Consider the following 21,816-nt stretch of genomic DNA (forward strand, 5'->3'; position numbering starts at 1 on the left):
AACAACTCTGAATCCTTTATGAAAGACCAATGGTAGCACCGACTGGGAGTTCGCCACAAAGTACAGTATAACAGCTGTTGGAAAAAATGAGTTCATACAGTAGTCCTACTGTCAGCCCACTTGGATAAGTCTGGTGAGGATGGCGGTCTTCTCTCTAACCAGAACTGCATGGAGGCAGTCAATGTCATCATCCATGATATCCAGTAATTTATTAAGTGCCCTTCTATCCACTATTACCTACTTTAATTACTTATCCTTATTATGATTGTATAATTTATTGCATTAATGCTGTATTAATGGATTACAAAGATAAGTACTAGTCCTTTTTACAGCTTTGACAGAAAGCAAGAAGTTATTTAGTAAATTTTATAAGAGGCACAAAACACACAGGTAGGATACAACTTTTTTCTCTAAATCCATTTATAGCTGGTGTTCTCTGTTTAAGAGCTTGCCTTTGGAAATGGACAATTTTTTTTTAACTTCTTTAATACTTTAAATTATGATACCTTTTATATTATACTTAGGAAAATTGAAAAGCAATATGCAGAAAACAGCATGTATTGCTTTTAAAATACCCTAAGCAGTTCCTCATAATCTGGATAACCCACTGCTATGGGCTCTACACGCTTTATTACACAGCAAGTGGAGCAAAAAGGCTACTGCATATTGTAACCATAGCTGTTAGTTTGTCTGAAAATTTACTTTTATCTTTTGAGGAATGCTTATTCAACAAACATTACTGTTTGAGAATATTTGTTTTCTTTCAAATACCCATTATCTATATAAAACTTTTTCTAAAGAGATATGAGTTTTTGTAGTTAATCCTCTTTTAGTGAGATTCATTTGTACTAGCATGTAGTTATGCTTTATTTAAATGTAAATTTTATTACTTAGAGGAAGAAGTTAAGCAAAATGACACCGTTAATTGGCTAACTAGAAAGATTACAATTTAGTACAATACAAGATTACATAGTTAGCCAATGAAAGGTGTAATTTTACTTAATTTCTTACCACATCCATAATGGCTAACACGGTACAACACTCTAGTATTACTTTGCTGTTTAAGTGCTATTTATGTAATAATTTTAGCCTGTTACTAATAAAACGTACAGTGGCACTGTTTGTACACCTGGTAGTAGAGTCACTATCTCTCAGCAGGCCTGGGCTCATTTCCTGACTGGGATGCTGTCTATGTACACTTTGAAAGCCCTTCCACTGACACTTGAGTGTGGACCTGAGACAGTATTTGATCCTAAAGTATGGTGTGTATGTGCCCATTAAGGGGTTTTCCTGATATTCAAGTTTGGTTTTTTTTACCTTGTTCAAAGAATCAGGATAGACTTTTCTTCAGTATGACATATAAGTGTATGTGTATATATATGTATATATATATATGTATATATATATATGTATATATATATATGTATATATATATATGTATATATATATATATATATATGTATGTATGTATGTATGTACAGGTAAAATTCCGTTACAACAAACTCCCAGGGACCTAAAAAATATTTTGTTGTAACGCAAATTTTGTTGTAGAGATTCTATATTTGTTGCTAGTGCTTTCTTTAACTTGCATCCAGGCGTTTGCAATCATTTCAATAGCTTCTTTCGCGTTAATTTTAATCTCCTCCTGCCTACAAGTTACGCTGACGGGAATTTTTCACAGCATTTCCTTGTGATGATACACTTTCAGGGTGTGAATGATGCCCAAATCCAATGGCTGAATTTCTGCCATGCAATTGGGTGGGAGGAATTCAAGGCAAACATTATCTAAATGTGGAAGCATGTTGTAGGCAGCACAGTTATCAATCAGAAGCCAAATCATCCTTTTTTTTCTTCATATTGTGAGGTTTCTGAACTCTTTTGAGACCCCCCCACTCTCCACCCAACGGGAACGACATGCTGAAGTGTGTCCTGAAGCACAATTGCAGCATCTATGGAAGATTATTTGTCCGTTGCTGGGGCAGGGCAATAGGAGGCTCACAGCGCTGCAGTGAAGCACCACAGAAGCAAATCATAACAGATCAGGGTTGCGCTATAAGTCCCTGTCTTGCACCCCAAAACACGAGGCTGAGTCTCAGTACTTTAGCAAAACCAGCTTTATTCAGCTTGAAATAGGAACGGCACAGTTATTTATTGTAGCAGGATCTGCCACTCTGCTATACACAGACATAGCAGTCAGGCAGAGTCATTCAGGTTAGTGATCAAGTAATCCTGTTATCTGCATTTTCAATGTATGTGCTCCTAACCTTGCATCACCCATCGAGATCTTTTCTGTTTACTTTGGCGGAGAGATGCAGCATATCTGTGAGCCTGCTATTGCCCCGTACAGACACGGTGATCGCACTTTGGGATGCTCTTTGGCTTGCTGTCTATTTGTGGGAGGTCCCAATTGAGTTTACAAACCTCACATTTTCTTGAATGAGTGCCGCATTAATAGGAATGTTTCTTGAACGAGCATCACTGAACCACATAGAAACTGCTTTTTTGACTTTTTCAAATGCAGCAGTTCACATACGTTTGCAACCCGGAATTTTTCTTCTTTTTTTGCTCTGCCTTTCAAGAAAGTTGACAGTGTCAATGGCGAAATTCCGAATTCACTGGCGATGTCGTTTTTCTTTTTGCTGAAATCGAGAGCTGCAAAAAATTAAAGTTTTTTTTTTCTAATATGAACTGTTATTGTTTTTTTCGTGTCTGCCGCTTCTATAGGAGGGTGACAATGAGTTAAATTCCAAAGGATGTTTTTCAAATGTTGACGAGCAATAAGTAAAAGGTATCACTGAAAACCACTGAAAACAAAAACAGCAAAAAAAAAAAAAAAAACAGTAAGAAGAAATTTCAAAGAAAGGAATAAAAATGACAGTGTTTCTGTTTGGGGATCATTGTGCACAACTGAGCTGCGACCACTGAACTAACTGCTCTGTGGATGATTCATTCAGGCATTTCAAGGTCTTTTGTGCACTTCATTATAATGAAAGTATCTGCTGAATGTACTTTGTAGTAACGAGATTTCTATAGACTTATGTCATATGGGGAAACTGTCGGGACCATAAATATACTTCGTTGTAATGAAAATTTCGTTGTAAAGATATTCATTGTAATGGAATTTTACCTGTATATATATATCTTTATATATAATCTTCATTTGGATCTTGATCTTTGTTTGTCCGCGAATTCCACGAATGCGTAGACCACCTTCCAGTTTAGTACGTTGTTGTTACTCACGGATGTCAACAATGTGCCGGAATAACAAAAGGGGTGGTGGACAGTGTTACGCTGGTTAGCTCCTGAGGCCTGGTTAGAGAATGAGATTGCCGAAGATAAAAGGTACGTGCCTACGTAACATATGAATGAAAGAAAGACAGTGGGTAAAATGAATAAAAGCGTAACAGCACGTTCCGGAAATTATTATTGTTACGTTGTAGCCGGCGAGTGCTGCGCGTCTCACAGTTGTACCCTCGCTTGCTCACATATCAGTGAAGTGATCCCTATTTATGTTTTAAAGAGCCTGGATACCTATGTGTCCCCCTTTTATAACCATTGCTCCGTGTCTATTGCCTTACTCTTTGGATTGGCACAAAGCAACCTGCGAGATTGGAGAAAGGTTGAGAAGAGATCGTGAGAGGAAACGACAGAGTCGTGAAAACGAGACGAACTGTGAACGAAGAGAAGCAGAAGTGCTCCTACACCACCACATAATTACTATTTGGACAGTGATTCCGAGTAGGCCGTTCCTATCGAATCAATGTCCAAGGGTTTAGTTTTGTAATTTTGTTTCCCTTATAAAAAATCATAATGCTGTGCGACGAAGGGCCCAGTTCACGACTGGCAGCTGCGTTTAAACAGGGAGCCCTTCACAGACAACTTTAACACGCGCAACGTAGTTGGGTGCACATGGCTAGTATATATATATATATATATATATATATATATATATATATATATATATATATATATATATATATCCATCTATTTTCCAACCCGCTGAATCCGAACACAGGGTCACGGGGGTCCGCTGGAGCCAATCCCAGCCAACACAGGGCACAAGGCAGGGAACCAATCCTGGGCAGGGTGCCAACCCACCGCAGGACATATATATTATATATATATATATATATATATATATATATACTATATATATATATATATATATATATATATGTATATATAATATACATACATACATACATACAGAAAATGTGTGAAGGAGTTGTAAGAACTACATAAACTGTTGTTCTGTGCAATTGCAATTATCTTTATTAAAATGAATTAAATTAGAGAAAACACATCATTTTCTAGGTTTCATCACAATTTCCTTATATCCATATATTATTAAAAATACATGAAAAAAAAGAGCCTTAAGTATTTGCTGAAAAGACGTCAGTGAGTCTTTGACTTATGGATGTCTTCTTAAAAATGTATTATTATTCTTACACCATGTCATGGCAATGAATAAAACACCAGGACCTTTAACTGTGTGGGCCTGAATGTCGCTTTTCATTTAATCATTATATATAATATACATATAACACATCAAAATATGGGATGACTAAGGCAAATTTTAGTTCTTTTATAGCTGCTGTCACTATTTTACTATCCTGTTTCTAAGCGTTTTTGACATTTTCCTTCTTGTTAATGGTGTCCCAGTGCAGTTATTTTTATCCCTTCCCCTAAAAAATAGTTCATTTTAACCTGTGCCTTCCTTTTTACCTAAAAACTGCACCTGCAAGAGCTTGTCTCTTAAATATTCACCCAATTTCTTATAGCATAAGGTGTGAGACAACTTAATTTCACCAGGCATCTTTATATTTTCTTCATTTGATCAGCCCATCTACTTTCTAATCATCTGACAATGATTTGTAGTTCTAACCCTTGAAGTTGTAGTTTCATAAAGTGAAAAGAAATCTAAGCAGCCAGAAAGAGTAAAACTCCTGCAGGTTTACTAAGTACATACATTAGAAGCCTGGAATGCCAGTGTTCATACCAATTCAATTAAAGTTTCCTTGAAAACAATTAACATTTAACGTTGAATCGCTTCTAGTTAAGAATTCTCGCCAGCTGTAATTTCTCAGCTTCCCATTCCTGAACTTTTAAATAGTTACTCACTGATCATTCAGTATCCTTTAATTAAATATTTTCATCCCTTATTAGTCAGCTAATATATCATAACAGTAACTATCATTAAGGAAAATGTAGGAGTTATAATCATGCTGTCCATGGAAAATCTGAAGAATGAAGCCGTCACAAGTCAAATACAGTATACTCTGCTAGTGAGTTTTGTTAAAAAATTGTTACATTTGATGAGCAACTTGGAAATGAATTCATTAATCATAGACAATCACTAGAGAACAAAAAGAGAGAGACACTTAAAAGAATTGTGGGAGTACCTCTTCAGAGGGAGGATATCCCGTCGTACTTCTGTATGTCACACTTCTTACACATTTCAGCAAAAATGATGTGCTCTCATTGTCCTTGCAAACAGTTTAATAAAAATAAGGGCATTATTGCCAGATAGGAAAAGTTATTATCTCATTAAACAGGTCTTGTTTTGTATTCCATTAAATAAATCCATTTTCTAAAATGTCTTATTTCACGTTTAGGGTGAAACAAGCATGGATGAGGCACACAGCGCCATATTCACTAACACTGAGCCACTTTGGAGTGACCAATTAGCTCAGCACATGCATCTTTGAGATGGGGGATGAAAATATCATGCATTACACCACATTTTATCTTTCAAAGTCTGCAAGTAAAAGATTACTGCATGCAGATTTACAGTATGTATTATAAAATATATTGATGATTGATAATAGATTCATAATAACTATTCTACTTTATCGTTGTGGCAGACGGCCGAGGCCCTTGCCCATCCGGGACACCACTGTGATGGAAGGATCGGGAGAGAGGGCATATTCAGGACAATACCTTCCCCCAGAACATGAGTGGGCAACCACCCTGGCTCACAGTGGGGCCATCGGTTTGGAGCTTAGAAGCTCAACTCTGCTGGGGCTCGTGGCCACCACCAGGGGGCGCCTGGATATTTTCATAACCCTGGGTTGCAGCACTTCCACCACACATGAAAGTGCTACCGGAAGACAATCTGGGATCACCTGGAGCACTTCCAGGTGCCCTATAAAAGGGGCCGCTTCACTCCATTCGAGAAGGCAGAGTCAGGAGGAGGTGGACAAAGCTTGCTGGGAGAGGAGTGAAGGTGGCAGAGGAAGAGAAGAAAGGACTGTGTTTTGCTATTGGTGCTGTACTGACTGTGCTGTGAGCATGGGGAACGGTGGAAAGCATAGGCCACACGGAAAAGAAATTAAACGTGTGCTGAACATTAATTGTGTCTGCCTGTCTGTGTTGGATAGGGTGGCTGGTACACCCCTGGGCTTCACACCCTTTACAAATCTTATACTGTAATTTGTATAAAAAAATAAATGTATAAAAAAATAAAACGAGTGCAAAGGCCTTACTTTGAGTCTTCCAAACAACAAAAAACAACGATGGGTAATTTAAAGAGGAAGAGAGTATATTGTGTGTCCTTTAGTTGATCACTTACAGCAAACAATGAAGGAAAAGCCTAATGTGCTGCACATTCTATTGGTTATGCTATATTTTTGGGTATATGTACTGCATTCTGTAAATACGGTATGTGTGTGCATCTACTGAAAGTTCTTTTGGTTTATGCTGATTGCAGCAGGGATAGTGGGATTGCATAGCAAAGAACCAGCTAAAATAACTGATGATGATAAATGTTTTTACTTAAGCATCCTGCTGCAGCTCACTTCTACATCTGTCACAATTTGAGGTTTGTTAACTGCAGTGGCCCTGTATGATATCACATTGGTTGCACAGTGGGAAGCCCTGAGACAAGAATGGTCTTCCTGTCTTCTTGGTCTTCATCGCCTTTGCTGTTCAATATACTGTACATGTATATGAGTTATAGATGGTGCAATAACCTTCATTAATGAATATCATAAAGACAGTTGATGACGGTCAAAGGGTAACTTTGTTTTTGAAGGAACCAGGAAAAGTATGGGAGTCACACTGTTTAAATCTTATCACTCACATTCAAATCATGTCTTTGTTTGTTCAAGGATTAATCATTTTATATAGTGATGGAACATACTATAAGAGTATTCTCTCTTTGGCAGACTTGACTGTTTAGAGACATACTTCACAAACTAAAGTGAACTAAAGTGAAGATAATCATTACAATATTCCTCAAGTGAAATACAACACAAATGGATACTGCACCCAAAAGATATATTTTTATATGTTACCTACCCCATGTTTTAATGGAGGCTCAAGAAAAAAAAAAGTGCATTTCTACCCTTCTGTTCACATTTTGACTACGACAAATACTGGACAGACCCTAATTGCTCACTTTGAAAACATTCACATTCTTGCAAATACTTGCCGTCGTCTGTGAAGACCACTCTCAGGATGCCTCCTATGCCTTGACTTCCCCTCGTGTGTCTCAGTCTCTAGCACGGCAATTCCTCGTTTGATTGCATCACCTAGGCCAAACTGACTAATCGGATTACTTAGAATGACGGGACACACACACACACAAAGTAGTATTTCATTACATAGTAGATTTATAGTAAAGTGAAATTTCACAAATACCTCCTTTCTCTATCATAGAATGTGTTTGTAATGTCAATTTGCTTTGTCTAACAAAATACTGATGTTGTTACTATGCACATTAATGATTAAGATTCTAATTCACATCATTTTCAAATGGCGTGAAAACTGGAAAGCTTACAACTGACAAAATAAATCAATTGTTGAGTTTCAGTTTTAACAATTAATCAACCTGGATTTATTATATTTAAAATTGGCGCTCATACCTAGGCATTTAACACAGTGTTACAGAACTGTAGAATATAATCATGCCTTTATTATTTTCTGCAGTGTAAATTCTGTACTGGGAAGGCACCCTAGAATTAATTCATAGGGGCACTCTCTTGTACTGAGTGGTTGACCGCTGAATTTTTTTTAATGCTCGCTTGGCAGCATTTAACATAATGTGAATAGGATGCCAGTCTACACCAAGATTCACTTACTATATGTACACACACACACCCTCACTCACACTCACTACATATTGACATCTAACTTGACCTGCATATCTCAGTGATGAGTTAGAAAACCCGAATACCTGGAACCAAACACACTGACACAGAGAGAATATGGAAACGTCATGTAGATTGTGTCACTGAAATTATAAGAGAAACACAAATTTTCCTTTCTGCCTAGGAAATAATGTTTTAAGACTCTGTGAGAACTTTGTCTGAGGTTATTTCTTCTCCAAACTCCTATTTTTCAAATTAGCATTCAAATATTTGATGCCTGTTTTGATAAACTGTAGACATCAAAAGAAGACATTTAAAGAAGTCTCATCTGAGTAATGCTCTTGTGCTAGTGTTTATCTGATAGGAAGATGTTGAATGGGAAGAATTTATAATCCATTTTATTTCTCAGCCCATGCAGAGAAACATCAGTAAATCCCCAAACCTTTCTGTCAATCAGGTTTCCTTTGTTAGCTTGTATAGCAGATGAATTATACAAAATGCAGTATTTCCATTTTGAAAGATAGCTGGGTATCCATTTTAACAACAAAATTGGGAAAACGTTCCATACTCTTCATAAAGTTCTTTGTCCTTTTGTTTTGGGGTTTTATAGGAAAAAAAAATTTCCTGTCCCCGTAGATGAGGGACGGTGAGAAGTGAAATAGTTTCTTTCTGTGTCTGAAATTTTATATGGACTTATTATTTGTGGGAGCAACTGTGGTTTGAGATAGTGGAAAGCAGAATCATATCGGGCATTCACATCTTTTAGGAAACCTCTGGTGTTGAGTTCTGAGTCAGCTATAAGGAAATAAAAGGTGTCTCACTGCATGAAACTATTTAGCATCGAAGAGTACCCACCCTAGGAGAGGGTAAAGTGGGAGTCATAGTGAGATGAAGTAGTGTGCTTTCTTTCTTTTTCAAGAGCAGCCTCATATTGTCTACTTGCTATGGATACAGGAAAATTTCTTTTTTCATGCTAGTTAAGTGTGCATCATTGAAAAATGTTGTTTCTATTAAATGTATCTGAGGTCGCAAGAAGATGCAATGTTTTTATTCTCAACGTAGTCAGTCTCCAGTTTTATTTCCTGCTGCATTATTAATATCTGTTATTGCACTGAAAACTTCACTGTTTATATATTTGGTCAGCCGCTTTTAAAACTGCCTTCAGTATTCCCAGAGTATTACAGGAGAAACCTCTGGGGAAGCATTTATCTCTGTAAACCTATTAATTTGTGTGGATATGAATTTTATGAAGTCCTCATCTGATAGCAACATTGGATCTAGTTGTCAATTATATGGCAGTTGAATTTGAACATCATAATGATTTAAGCTCCAGAATCAAAGGAGCACGGTCAGAGATGACGATGGCATCATATTTGGCAGATTTAAAAAAGTATAGTAAATTATTAGGTATAAAACAGTAGTTGATTCTATCTATCTATCTATCTATCTATCTATCTATCTATCTATCTATCTATCTATCTATCTATCTATCTATCTATCTATCTATCTGTCTGTCTGTCTGTCTGTCTGTCTGTCTGTCTGTCTGTCTGTCTGTCTGTCTGTCTGTCTGTCTGTCTGTCTGTCTACTTTCACAGACAGAGTTACAAAGTGCGGTACACAAGGACAGCCATTTAAAACACACAGTTACAGACAGTGAAAATTAAAACCAAACTAACATTCTAACAGACGTAACCAAGTCCGGGATAACCGTGAGGCTACCCGTATGCTAATATAAACTGGTGCATCTTCAACTGTTTTTCTAAGTGTATCAGTTGTATCAGCAGCCCATAAAGCACAAGGAAGGCTATTTCACCATTTCGTTGAGACAGACTGAAAAGCCTGATCCCCTACAAGTCCTTAGCCTAGTACATGGAACTATAAGGAGCCCCTGGTATTAATGTACAGGGCACGTTCCTCCACACGCTCTGAGATGACTGGCCCTAACACTTATAAAACATCAGCTGATAGGCTACTCTCTTTCCATTCCCACACAACAAAAAAAACTCCTCTTGGCTTGGTCACTGTCATAAGTAGGTTTGAACTTCCATTCTGTGTCCACAATAATTTTCTTCAAGTGCTCCAGTTTCTCTCATTCCAAAACGTCCATGTTAAGTGAGGTGTATAGGTGTGTCGTGTTTGAGGTTAGTTTCTGTCTTGTGCCTGGTAATGTCAGCCTACACTCCAGCTCCTCACAACCCTGAAACAGAAAAATGGAGTCAGTAACTGGACAGAGGAATAGATTAATTATGTCTTTTAGGCAACAGAGAACATCTGCTATTGTCAGCTGTTGGCTTGGTGCCAAGTCACAGATAATAACTGAAGCCACAGCCCCGAGAATTGAATTATTTCTTTTTAAACTACAATCAACCCAGTGTCACATTCATGCTATTTTATTATACATTATACATTTTTTAATGTAATGATATCCCCTTTTTGTTGAAGTCAGACATCATTTACTGTATTACTGTTCATTTAAACAGCATGTTTTGTTCTTAGATACTTCCCTAGATCACTTAAAGAGACAGCTGTGTGACTGACATTTAAACAGCTTCTGCTGCGCTACTGTGGCTATGATTTTATTTGTTAATACCTTTATTTCCTCTAACATAGCAGGCTACTATAATGAGACTTCAAAACAGCGATTCAGTAGCTTCATCTCAAAGCCTCTAGCTTTCAAATCATTTTTTGTTAACAATGGGTCTGCAGAATGATGCGAAAATACTAACTTGACTCAATAGAATTTACTGATAGACTGCAACTCTTGTCCCTATTGTCACAGAAATACAATGGAATAAAAAGACATGAAAGATACAGGAAATTACTAGATTTGCAATGCCAAAGCAGGACATTAGGAAGGTTCCTCAATCCATAAAAATTGAAGTCTATCATGAAATGGGGCACACTATATGCTTACCTCTTTAAAACTATTAATGTTCTCTTCATTGTACAATCACTGTTACATTATGAGTGCTCTTGAACTTTTCGGTTTAACTTTCAGTCATTTAATCTTTGCCTTTGCTGTCCAACTTATTATAAATAACTTTGCAAAATAGCTACAAATACAGTAAAACCTTGGATTGTGAGTAACTTGGTCTGCAAGTGTTTTACAAGACGAGCAAAAATTTTTAATAAATTTTAACTTGATAAACGAGCAAGATCTTGCAATACGAGTAGTACGTATTGTGAACACGGTAAACGCGGCCCACAGGGGACATGGCCGCTCCTCTGAAACTCCCTCTTAAACAGTGATACATTGGGAAACAAACACAGCCTACTGCTTGCTGCCGTGCCGCATGATCTTTTTGTCGCATGGGGCTTTGAACATTTAAAAGACCGTACCACAGCAGTCCTAATATCTCACTACCTTGTCTCTCTTCCCCAAGATATCCTCTGCTCCAGTCGGGGCTCCTGAGCCACCGCACCCCTTTGAGGAGGAAGATTTTGTCTTCTTTTGATCAAGAGGTGGAGCTGTGGCGACCAGTTTCCACAGTGTGCCCGGATCGCTCCTGAAAGAGACTTGTGTTTTGTTCCGCCAGTATTAGAATAAAGTTTCTGTCTCTTGAAAACCCTGAGTGAACCTGTGCAACATTGTGACCAACGCGTGACAGCATACGTTTTGTCTGCCGAGCGTTACGTGATCACAACTGAGCCAATGGCTCATTCTCTCTCTGCAGGATTGTGGGTAATTGTCTCCCACGCTCGGACTCAGTAGGCATGCCTCACTCATATAGTCAACATCCGTACAAACGTATACTGCATACTAAAGCATTGTGACCACGTGTGTGTGCGTAACGATTATTTTCAAAGCTAAAGTGCAGGTGAATTTGTTTTATATATTTTTACTTGATATTTTTTATTAATCATTTTTATATGAATATTTTTGGGTTGTGGAACGAATCATGAGTGTCCATTTTTTTCTTATGGGGAAATTCACTTTGATATACGAGTGCTTTGGATTACAAGCACGTTTCAAAAAGCAAAAATGAATTATGCTCGCAAACCAAGGCACCTCTGTATATCTTATTGAATAATTTTCTCATAAAGCAGTGCAAATATAACTATGTTAAAAGTGACAGACACATAAAACTCTTAAATCTGTATAATTCAATTCCAAGAGACAAAGACAATCCCATTTGTGCTGTAAATAAACTAAGGGCAATGTCATATTTGGCGACTTTTTCAGCGATTTTCAGTTACATAAACTCAGCAAGTCGGGGGCAGACGGTGGCATGCACCCGTGAATTCAGTCACGTAATGTGGCATGCCCAATGACTCAGTCCATCTAGTCCATGATTCACATTGGCAAAATCAAACAGGAGAGCTGACAAACAATGAAAGCTGATTTGCAAGTACAATATATTTAGGCGGAATTGTGGCTCTGAGGGTAGGGATCTGCACTGGTAATCGGAAGGTTGCCAGTTTGAATCCCGTAAATGGCAAAAGGGACTCTGCTCTGTTGGGCCCTTAAGCAAGGCCCTTAACCTGCAATTGCTGAGCGCTTTGAGTAGTGAGAAAAGCGCTATATAAATGCAAAAAATTATTATTATTATTATTAATACATGTAATGCAGCAATAAGGACCTCACAAACAGAGGAGAAGCTTGTTAGTCAGATACCTCATGTTTTGTGCAACAGAACAGAAAAAAGAAAACAAAAGTCAGAGGTTGCAGCTGAAGTCTCCGTATCTGTTAACCCTTCGTATAGCACCAGCTCATGTTATTGGTTGTCACAAAAAAGGGTTGAGCTTGACTGTGCTGGAAGGTAGGCACGTTATCACTACATTTTCCCAGCATTTTTTAAGTCCAGCGACAAGATCAACATCTTTGGACATAAAACCTGACATACCCAATGATTAGAAGTTGCATAATGTAACATCAGCTTTAGTTACATAATAAATAATTATATTAATGGCCTATTGTAGTAAGCTCTTCATAATTCCATTTTCTGATCCCAATTTATTTTATTTTAGAGTCTTGGGAGCATCAGCATTACACGTGTCACTCAAAGGACAAATGTAAAGTTCCCAGTTAATCTAATGAGAGAGGTGGAAGAAAAATCTTAGTAAATAATGAAAGAAACACACAGACACATGGAGAAGGTGTAAATCTCACACAGTATTTGAACTAAAAATGCTAAATTCATGAGGCAGCGGTGTTAACAATTGCTGCCCTGTATGAGATGTCAGTAGACGGTTTGGGAGAGCATAAGGAGGATCATGAAATCATTGGAAAGGGATATGTGGCACTTCTGATATCTATGCAAAAGGACGAATGTCCAAGTCTTTAGAGTCCTGGTGCTTCCTATTTTGCTATAAGGTTGCGAGACATGGATGCTATCCAGTGACCTGAGATGAAGATACACGCATTAGGTACTGTGTCTGTTCTGAGAATCCTTGGTTTGACTTTGTGCCTAATGGGCAGTTGCTTACAGAGTCCCGAATGTGGCACCTTACCTGCATTGTGAGAAAGTGCCATTTATGGCAGTGTGGCCATGTGGTGCGATTCTCCGAGGGTGATCTAACTCACAGGACCCTCATTGTTAAGGACCCGAGCTCAGGCCAAGGGGACACCCACATAAAACTTCGCTGTGGCAGATAGATGGTCGTAGTTTACTGGACCAAAAGCTCTTTCATCATCCGATGGGTGCGGCAATGCCCTGTACCAATGCATACTACCCAACGTGACCTTTGAAATAAAATCTTAATACAAAATTGTTATAAAATTTGCCAAGTGTTTGTTACTATTACTATAAAGATGTAGCTCTTTAACTCGGTGGATATACCAACAGAATAATGCATGGCTTTTTGCAAAACCTCTAGAGCTCATTTCCTAATAGTGGAGAACATCTTTATTAAATATTCCAGCATTTAATTTCATGGGATGCCTCATTCCTTATTTTTACATAAACTGTGCATGAGATCATTAGCAGGGTTCTTTACAATACAATTAATGATTTCACGCTGCACTACATTTACATGAAGTAGATTATATGTTTGAGTATATTTCATTTACTGGGTCAAGTCTGATTATTTTCTTTGTGTGACAAGAACTGAGATTTCATCAATGTAAGTTTATTGTGACGTCTTCAATGGAAATATTCTGGGATTGCAGTTAGCAGCTACACATGTGAGTGTGAGAAATGAGAGAGAGAGAGAGGAATTGAATTATTAAAAGAAAAGACATTTTGTGGTGTTGTGTTTTAGGGACATTAGCTTTAGGTATATTTGCTCATGCATCTTCAGTGTAGTTTAGGTGAAGATGAACATTGGCTAATGACAATAGAAGAAAAAATTGTATATATTGGAATCTGCATATCATGCTTGAGTTCAGCTAAGGTTTCTTGCTTACTTTCTTTCTCTTTGATTACATCAGTTTGTGAATTCTAAAATTAAGTATAAATCAACCAAAAGTGCCATAAGGCACTTTTAATATGACAATGTTTGCGAAAATAGGTAACACTTTAGTTTACGTAATGCAAAAATGCATCGACAGGTATTACTCATTAACTATTATGTAACACGATCCTAACAAACATTTCCTACTGACTTCATAACACGTATAAAGCATCAGTAAAGTGTTTATTCATCTCTGCAATGCGTCCCACCAACACAAATTTCAATTTGGAGGTGTCTGATGTGGCTTAACTGAGACACAGTTCTCTCAGTGTCACATATTTAGTATAAGACCTGTGAATCCTTCATATTATGTCAGTATGGCACAGAGATGAATAACCTAGCTACTGATTCTTTGTAAGTGTCATTAAACCCAAAAGGAGCCTTTGTTAAGGTCTTGTTAAATAAGAGGAAATGCGTAATAGATGTAGTACCTAGACTAAAGTGTTATTGAAAATACTACTTGTTTGATATTAAGCTTGTTCTTAGCTGTAACAGGGTGAAAACCAAACCAAATGCAACTGAATCTCTGCAGCAGTGCTATCATTTATACCATTTGCTACAGCAATATGTTATACCAGTATCGTCACACTGCACGATAACGTGCAGTGAATACACTTGACTTGAGCATTTATAGTTTTCATACTCTTTCTCTGTACGTTTAGCATTCGTTTGCTCAGAGGTTGATGCACTCGCTGCTTCCAGAGCAGTTCTTCGCTTCTCCACCCTAGTGGCCCGCTTCTAACCTTCTTTCATCTGCATTTTTTCGCGTTAAAACAAGTCAGAGTTTGTGGTGCAATTACTTAAGTACATTTTCTTTAATTTTTCACTTAAGCTGGCACTTAGGTCTTCAATCTGCTTCAAGAATGATTTAAGATATGAAGAGGTAGAGGAAGTGATGGAGAAGGTGGTAGGGATGAGAACGGCACCCGTACGCATTCACTGCATGGCCGCCATGCTGGCCTGCCGAGAGTTAGCTCTACAATAAAATTTAAAAAAAGAGGAATAAACTCTTGAGGTCAATTATCACCCAGAAAGCGGATAGTAGACGTCACATAGTTTACAGTATGTGCACCAAATTTCAAGTCAATAGGTCAAACAGTTTGCGAGCTACAGGTGATTTAAAATCCTGGACAGACAAAAGAACAGCCACGGTAGTGTATTATATAAGAACATTGTCGTGAAAAATATTGTAATACCCCCACTTTATTGATGTCTTCCTCCACCTTGCAACTTTTCAGCATCCATTTCCCCCTTCATTACAAAAGTCCCGAAGTATGCAAAAATCATCAGGTTTTTGAATTTTATAGCAATATTTTTTCTTTTGGAATTAGTTGAGCATGTCGAATTTAGTGTTTTTGTTTTGTTCCCACCACCCCCACCATAACCTGTTGTTGATGGGGGAGGAGCAAAAGCTTTAGATTTGTCAAAAATTTCGATCTTCGGTTTTCAATGGATCTCGATGTTTTAGGGTCCCCTGATACTGAAAACAACGATATCTTGATGATGGGTGTGTGTCTGTCTCTGTTTCACAGTTTCTTGAGGATGGTTTAGAGCTTAAATGGCTGATGGAAAAATACTAAACTCAAAACTTAAGCCTGTTATGAGATGACGATGTGCTGATTAGTTTTTGAGCCAAATCGTGCAAGAGAAAGAGGTACTCCAGAGGAATCCCCAAATACCGTAATTCGGCAATTATTTATGAATTCTTTTCATCAGTTTCTATTGTAATGACCTATTTTATGATCAGGAAAATCAGCATCAGAGAAGTGAATAATTACTGAAATGTAATAGAATAGTTCAGGTAACTTGTCATCTAGGACACAAAGCCTATTGATGCTTACATTTGAATTTTTTGTTCATCTTTTTCTCATTGCAATCTGATCAAGTCTGTGATACGTTCTGTTGTTTTTTTAAGGGATATTTTTGTATTAGTTAGACACTCATGTCTGTCCACATAAGGACAGGTGAGTGAACAAAAACCTTGCAGATTCATCAATAAAGCCTTCAGTTTTCAGTTACAATTTTCAGGTCACTAGAAGGGCCGGTTAGATTTTCTTGAACCACAAATTTAAGTAACTCAGTATTTCATATGCTTGCCAGTGATAATGCCATGTTTATTTAAAGCTTGTTTAGGTGAGCTCTCTACACTGCTGTTTTTGCACATTTTACTCCTACTTTTTTCCTCTGTCCAGTCAACCTATGACAAATCAGCATTCTCTTCATGGTGAACATTTTGCTTCCAGGAAAGGTACTGGCACTGACTTGCCTCTACTGTCAGCACAAAAAAGCAGTTATTGATAATGCCTGGATTTCAGTTCTGCAGTGTTATCATTTATAGGTGATAAGAATAATAATTACTTTCATTGCTGTTTTTAGATTTCAAAGCATATGATTCTTCAAGACGAGGAGCTATGACCAGCAAACTTTTCTACACGGACATAGAAAATGTAGTGTTCATGGTAGACCAGTAAGTGATGTGCATGGTTGTCTTATGGAAAATTTCAATCACTCCTGACATGAAACTTGATAACAGGCAAAACATGAGGGTTTCTTGTAAATGATCACAATGATTTCTTAATGAGCTTTTCTCAATGCAACTGCCTGAATTATTTTCAACTGGAGTATAGTGCATTTTATCAATCATGAATGCATATATTACAGTATGTCCCTTAGAATTCCTTTCCTGGCTTCCAAGGAACAGTGCTACAATGCTGCCTGATTTGTGTTCTCTGCCTGCATTGTGCTTCATTTAGGAAAGCATATCCCTGCAATGCACTACTTGCGACTATAAATTGTTACGCTGCTTTGCTCCATGGGTTTCTCTGCTTTCAACGCACTTGTGATATGGCAGCAGTTATGATGGCAGGATCAAGGTGTTTCAGAGAAATCCATTAGCTAACAAGTTAAGCTGTTCTGACCTATGGAAAATATGTTTTCAAAATTTGAAAACCTGATGAGCTATATTTAAATTATGCTTAATAACAGTTTTATGGCTCAATAAATTTGTATTGTGGGCAACGGTTAATGCAGAATGAGATTTGTTTATAGCACTAAGTAGCTTCATTTACTTAGCATTAAGAGATTCTCAGCCAGAAATGTTTCTTGTTTTTTTTGTTTTTTTTTGTTTTTTTTTTCTTTTTTTAAAATATGAAACAACCTTGGTTAACGTTAAGTGTACTTTTAGATCACATGTTTAATGAAGGGTTTGAGATATCATTTAATTGTCTTTTATCATCATTTGAAATTGTATCTATTGAAATTTTGAAGATATTTGGTGGTTTAATTGATGATGTTTAATTGTCAGATACCTATTTCAGTCACAAAAATTGCTTTGAAGATGACCCTTTATACATAGCAATAAACATTGTTTTTCAGGTTTTAATTGTAGTTGTTTGGTTGGTATTGTTAGTTCATTTACCAATCAATTTTCTCCCATTTTTCCTTCAGCTTTAATGTACTCACTGCATCATGTTGGTGCTTTATTGTCTCCCACATAGAGAATGATTAGCATGTAGTAAAATGTTCTGAAATGATTGTCTAATCCATAAAGTCAGTAATTCTACAAGACACTAAGATTTGATTGTGAATGTCTGAGGGGAAGTTTGTGTTTATTTGGGTAAAACTTCTGAAGTAGCCTTTTGCTCTCATAACAACTTGTTACTTTGTCTAATTGTAGAATGTTATTCAATGCTTGATAGAGTAGCATAGCTACTGGAAAGAACAAGACCTTATGTACTAAAAGGAGTGATCTGTATGCTGCATAAAGAATCCTGGCAGTTCCAAAAACTCTTATCTATAGCATTACTTTGAATCTAGATTGGGTTAGAATAACAGGATATTACAGCAGATTCAGAAAGTATCTAGACTTTACTTTCTGAACACTTTACTGAGTTATGGATTTGATGTTAAATTGATAACATTATAATTTTTGCCCATCAATCTACACTCAATAACCAACAATGACAAAGTGACGATATGCTTTCAGAAATGTTTGCAATTGTATTAAAATTGAAAAACTGAAATCTCTCATTCACAGAAGTATTCAGACCCTTTGCTGGGACATTCCAAATTATGACCAGGTACATCCTGTTTACTTGAATTATTCCTGAGATGTGTCTAGAACTTGATTAAAGTCCACCTGCAGGCATTGTTGGACATGGTTTCGAATGGCATACACCTTGTGTATATGAAGTCCCACAATTCACACTGCATGTCAGGACAAAAAGCCATGAAGCCCAAGGAACTCTCTGTGATAAAGCTGTGGTGAGGCCTAGATAAGAGCAAGGGGATAAACCATTCCTAAAGCTTTGAATGTTCCCAGGAGTATAGTGGTCTCAATAATTGTGAAACGGAAGAAGTTTGGAACCACCAGGACTCTTCCCCACAACAGCTTAAAGGGACTCTTAGAGCAAGAGGAAAACGATTATATGGTCTGATGAGACAAAAATTGAATTTTGTATTCAGAACTCCAAGCACTATGCCTGATAAAGACTAGGCACTGCTTATCACCTACCTAATACTGTCCCTACGGTAAAGCATGGTGTTAGCAGCATCATGCTATGGGGATGTTTCTCATGGGCAGGGACAATGAGTCTGGTCAGAGCTGAGGGGAGGATGAATGCAGCAAAATACAGAGAAGTCCTTGAAGAAAACCTGCTTCAGAATGTATGCAATCTCAGAGTGGAGTGGTGGTTCACCTTTCAGCTTAACAATGACTCCAATCATGCAGCCAAGGAAACTCTGGAGTGGGCTTGGAACAAGTCTCTAACTGTTCTTGAGCGGCCCAACAATAGTGTAGATTTAAGCCGCATAGAAGATCTGTGTAGATATCTGAAGATGGCGGTTTACAGACAATTCTCATTCAATCTAATGGATCCTGAGAGGATCTGCCAGGAAGAATGAGAAAATCTGTCTAAATCCTGGTGTGCAAAGCTTATAGAAACTTCTTACCCAAGGAGACTTGACATTGTAAAAGGGGCTTCTACAAAGTACAGAGTTAAGGGTCTGAATACTTATATGAATGAGAGATTTCACTTTTTGATTTTTAATACATTTGCAAACCTTTCTAAATACAGTGTTTCCACTTTGTCACGATCGGGTTAATGAGTGTAGAATGATAACAAAAATGGCAGATGTAACACAAAAAATGTGCATAAAGTGAAAGTGTCTTAATACTTTCTGAATACACCATGTATGTTTAAACTATAAAATTCATATATGAAAACATATCACTGTCTTCTGAATTCAGTATTGTAACCTGAATTCACATGTTCTTTTGAGTTGTTTTGTTAATAGAGGTCAGTTGGGCCAGAATTTGTCCAATTAAACTTTTTTTTGGCATTATCAAGCACCATTGTGAAGCAGGATTTCCCAGCCAACTACTCTACTTCCTAGAATGATTTTTAAGGATTAGTTAACTGAAACATCTTGTGGATGATTGGTTTTACTCTTAATTGGAATTAACTACAGTAAGAGAAGTAAACTTAAGTCAATGTTTCATATTTTGTGATATTTTTTTCTGTCCATGCCTACCTTAATCAAACTCATCATCATGCACTGTACTAGATTTCGGAATGAGTGGAATCAAATACTCTGTCTGTGTTTTTCAAATGGGACAGCATAACTGAATATACAAATTGAATTTTCGCAGATTGTAAATAACATTGACAGCTCCATGCCCATTCTGTTATGTTACGCATGTTAGTCTTCTAATTTTCTTTGATTCAAGTCATGAGTAAAGTCATGTTAGATTTATGTTGCATAGTGGTGTGGTGGTTAACACTGCTGCCTTATGGATGAAGTATGCTGGGTTCACGGATGTTTTTTCCCTCTCAGTATTCTGGTTTTCCTTCCAAGTCCCAACAACATCTGTGTGTTAATTAGTGATCCCAAACTGGACCAGTGTGTGTATGTGTTTTTGTGAAAGAGAGAGAGCATCCTGTTAGTCAAGGTCACAACTTGCATACAGTGCTTGCAGGATAGGCATCTGTGTCCTCAAATTGAACATTTTAATTTTGAAAATGTTATGCTATGTAAGTTGCCCTGTGCTGGAGGGTTGGCTTTTAACATTCATATCAGGAAATATACAACCCTACCTCAGCAAAAGGTTGGGATGGTATAGACAATGCAAATAAAAATAGGAAGCAGAGATTTCAAAATTCACTTTGATTTGTAATTCATCACAAACAGTGTAAAGATAAAATGTTTAATGTTTAGACTGGTCAGCTTCTTTTTTCCATAAATAAGTTTCCTTTCTTGACATTGAGGGCCTGCAACACATTCCAAATAAGTTGAGATGGGACAATTTACGTCCAATAACCAGGTTAAAAAAAGATAATGATGTGAGTAGAAACAGAAGATGTTCAACAGGTGACTGTAATCATGGATTGGTATAAAAGCTGCATTCAGGAATGGCCTAGAGAGAGAAAGAGAGCAAGCTATTTCTAATCTGTCCTTTTAATCCTTATAATTGTAAGTGCAAATGTAACAATAGTCTTCATGGCAATAACTCCTGGAAAATTTGGAAATTAATGTCAAAGCTATCTTATGTAATAATGTACTATCTCAATTTAAGACTACAAAATTACAACAAAACCAATGTCTCTATGACCAAGCAGTTAACTTTGTGAGCTGGAATGTTAAAGGTCTCAATCAAGAATTAAAGAGAAAGTATTCTCTTACCTAACAGGTCTAAACACTAAAATAGTATTTTTACCTGAGACCCACTTATTAAGCAAGGATCAGTTTCGGTTGCACAGAGATTGGACTGGCCAAATAATCCATTCCAGCTATACAAAGAAAACTAGAGGTGTGGGAATTCTTATATATAGAACAATTTCATTGGTAGTATCAGATGTAGTATCTGATTCTGAAGGGCGATATGTGATCATCATGGGCAATTTATTTAACTGTAAAGTGATTTTGAAAAATATCTATGCCCCCAGTGTGGATGATAGGGACTTCATCCAAAAATAATTTCATCCATTCCTAATGTGAACACTCATAAAATTAAATGGCTGGTGACTTTAATTGTGTTTTATATCCAGACCTGGATAGGTCTCCTGCCACAGAGGCGATGACATCTAACACTGCAAAAACAGTTACACAGTGTGTAATTGATCACATCCTATCAGACCCCTGGAGATTTCCAAACCCAAACTCAAGAGCATGTTCCTTCTTCTCTCCTATACATCATTGTTACTCTTGAATTGATTACTTCTTTATAGATAATAATTTCTTACCCACGATTAAATCTTGCAATTACGATGCTATTGTTATTTCTGACCATGCCCCTTTGATTTTGGAGCTCAAATCACTAGGCCCCACATCTCGC

At 37.2% G+C, this 21,816-nt stretch overlaps 1 protein-coding gene across 1 annotated transcript in view; it reads left to right on the forward strand.

Moving 5' to 3' along the window:
• dlgap3 (discs, large (Drosophila) homolog-associated protein 3) overlaps nucleotides 1-21,816 on the forward strand; it is a 739,519-nt gene that overhangs the window by 469,369 nt on the left and 248,334 nt on the right. The window contains exon 4 of the mRNA XM_051918736.1: nucleotides 16,860-16,950. The gene's annotated coding sequence lies outside the window, so the exon portion shown is untranslated. The remainder of the gene's footprint in view (nucleotides 1-16,859; nucleotides 16,951-21,816) is intronic.

This window comes from Erpetoichthys calabaricus, chromosome 14 (assembly GCF_900747795.2).
Source record: "Erpetoichthys calabaricus chromosome 14, fErpCal1.3, whole genome shotgun sequence".
NCBI lineage: Eukaryota > Metazoa > Chordata > Cladistia > Polypteriformes > Polypteridae > Erpetoichthys > Erpetoichthys calabaricus.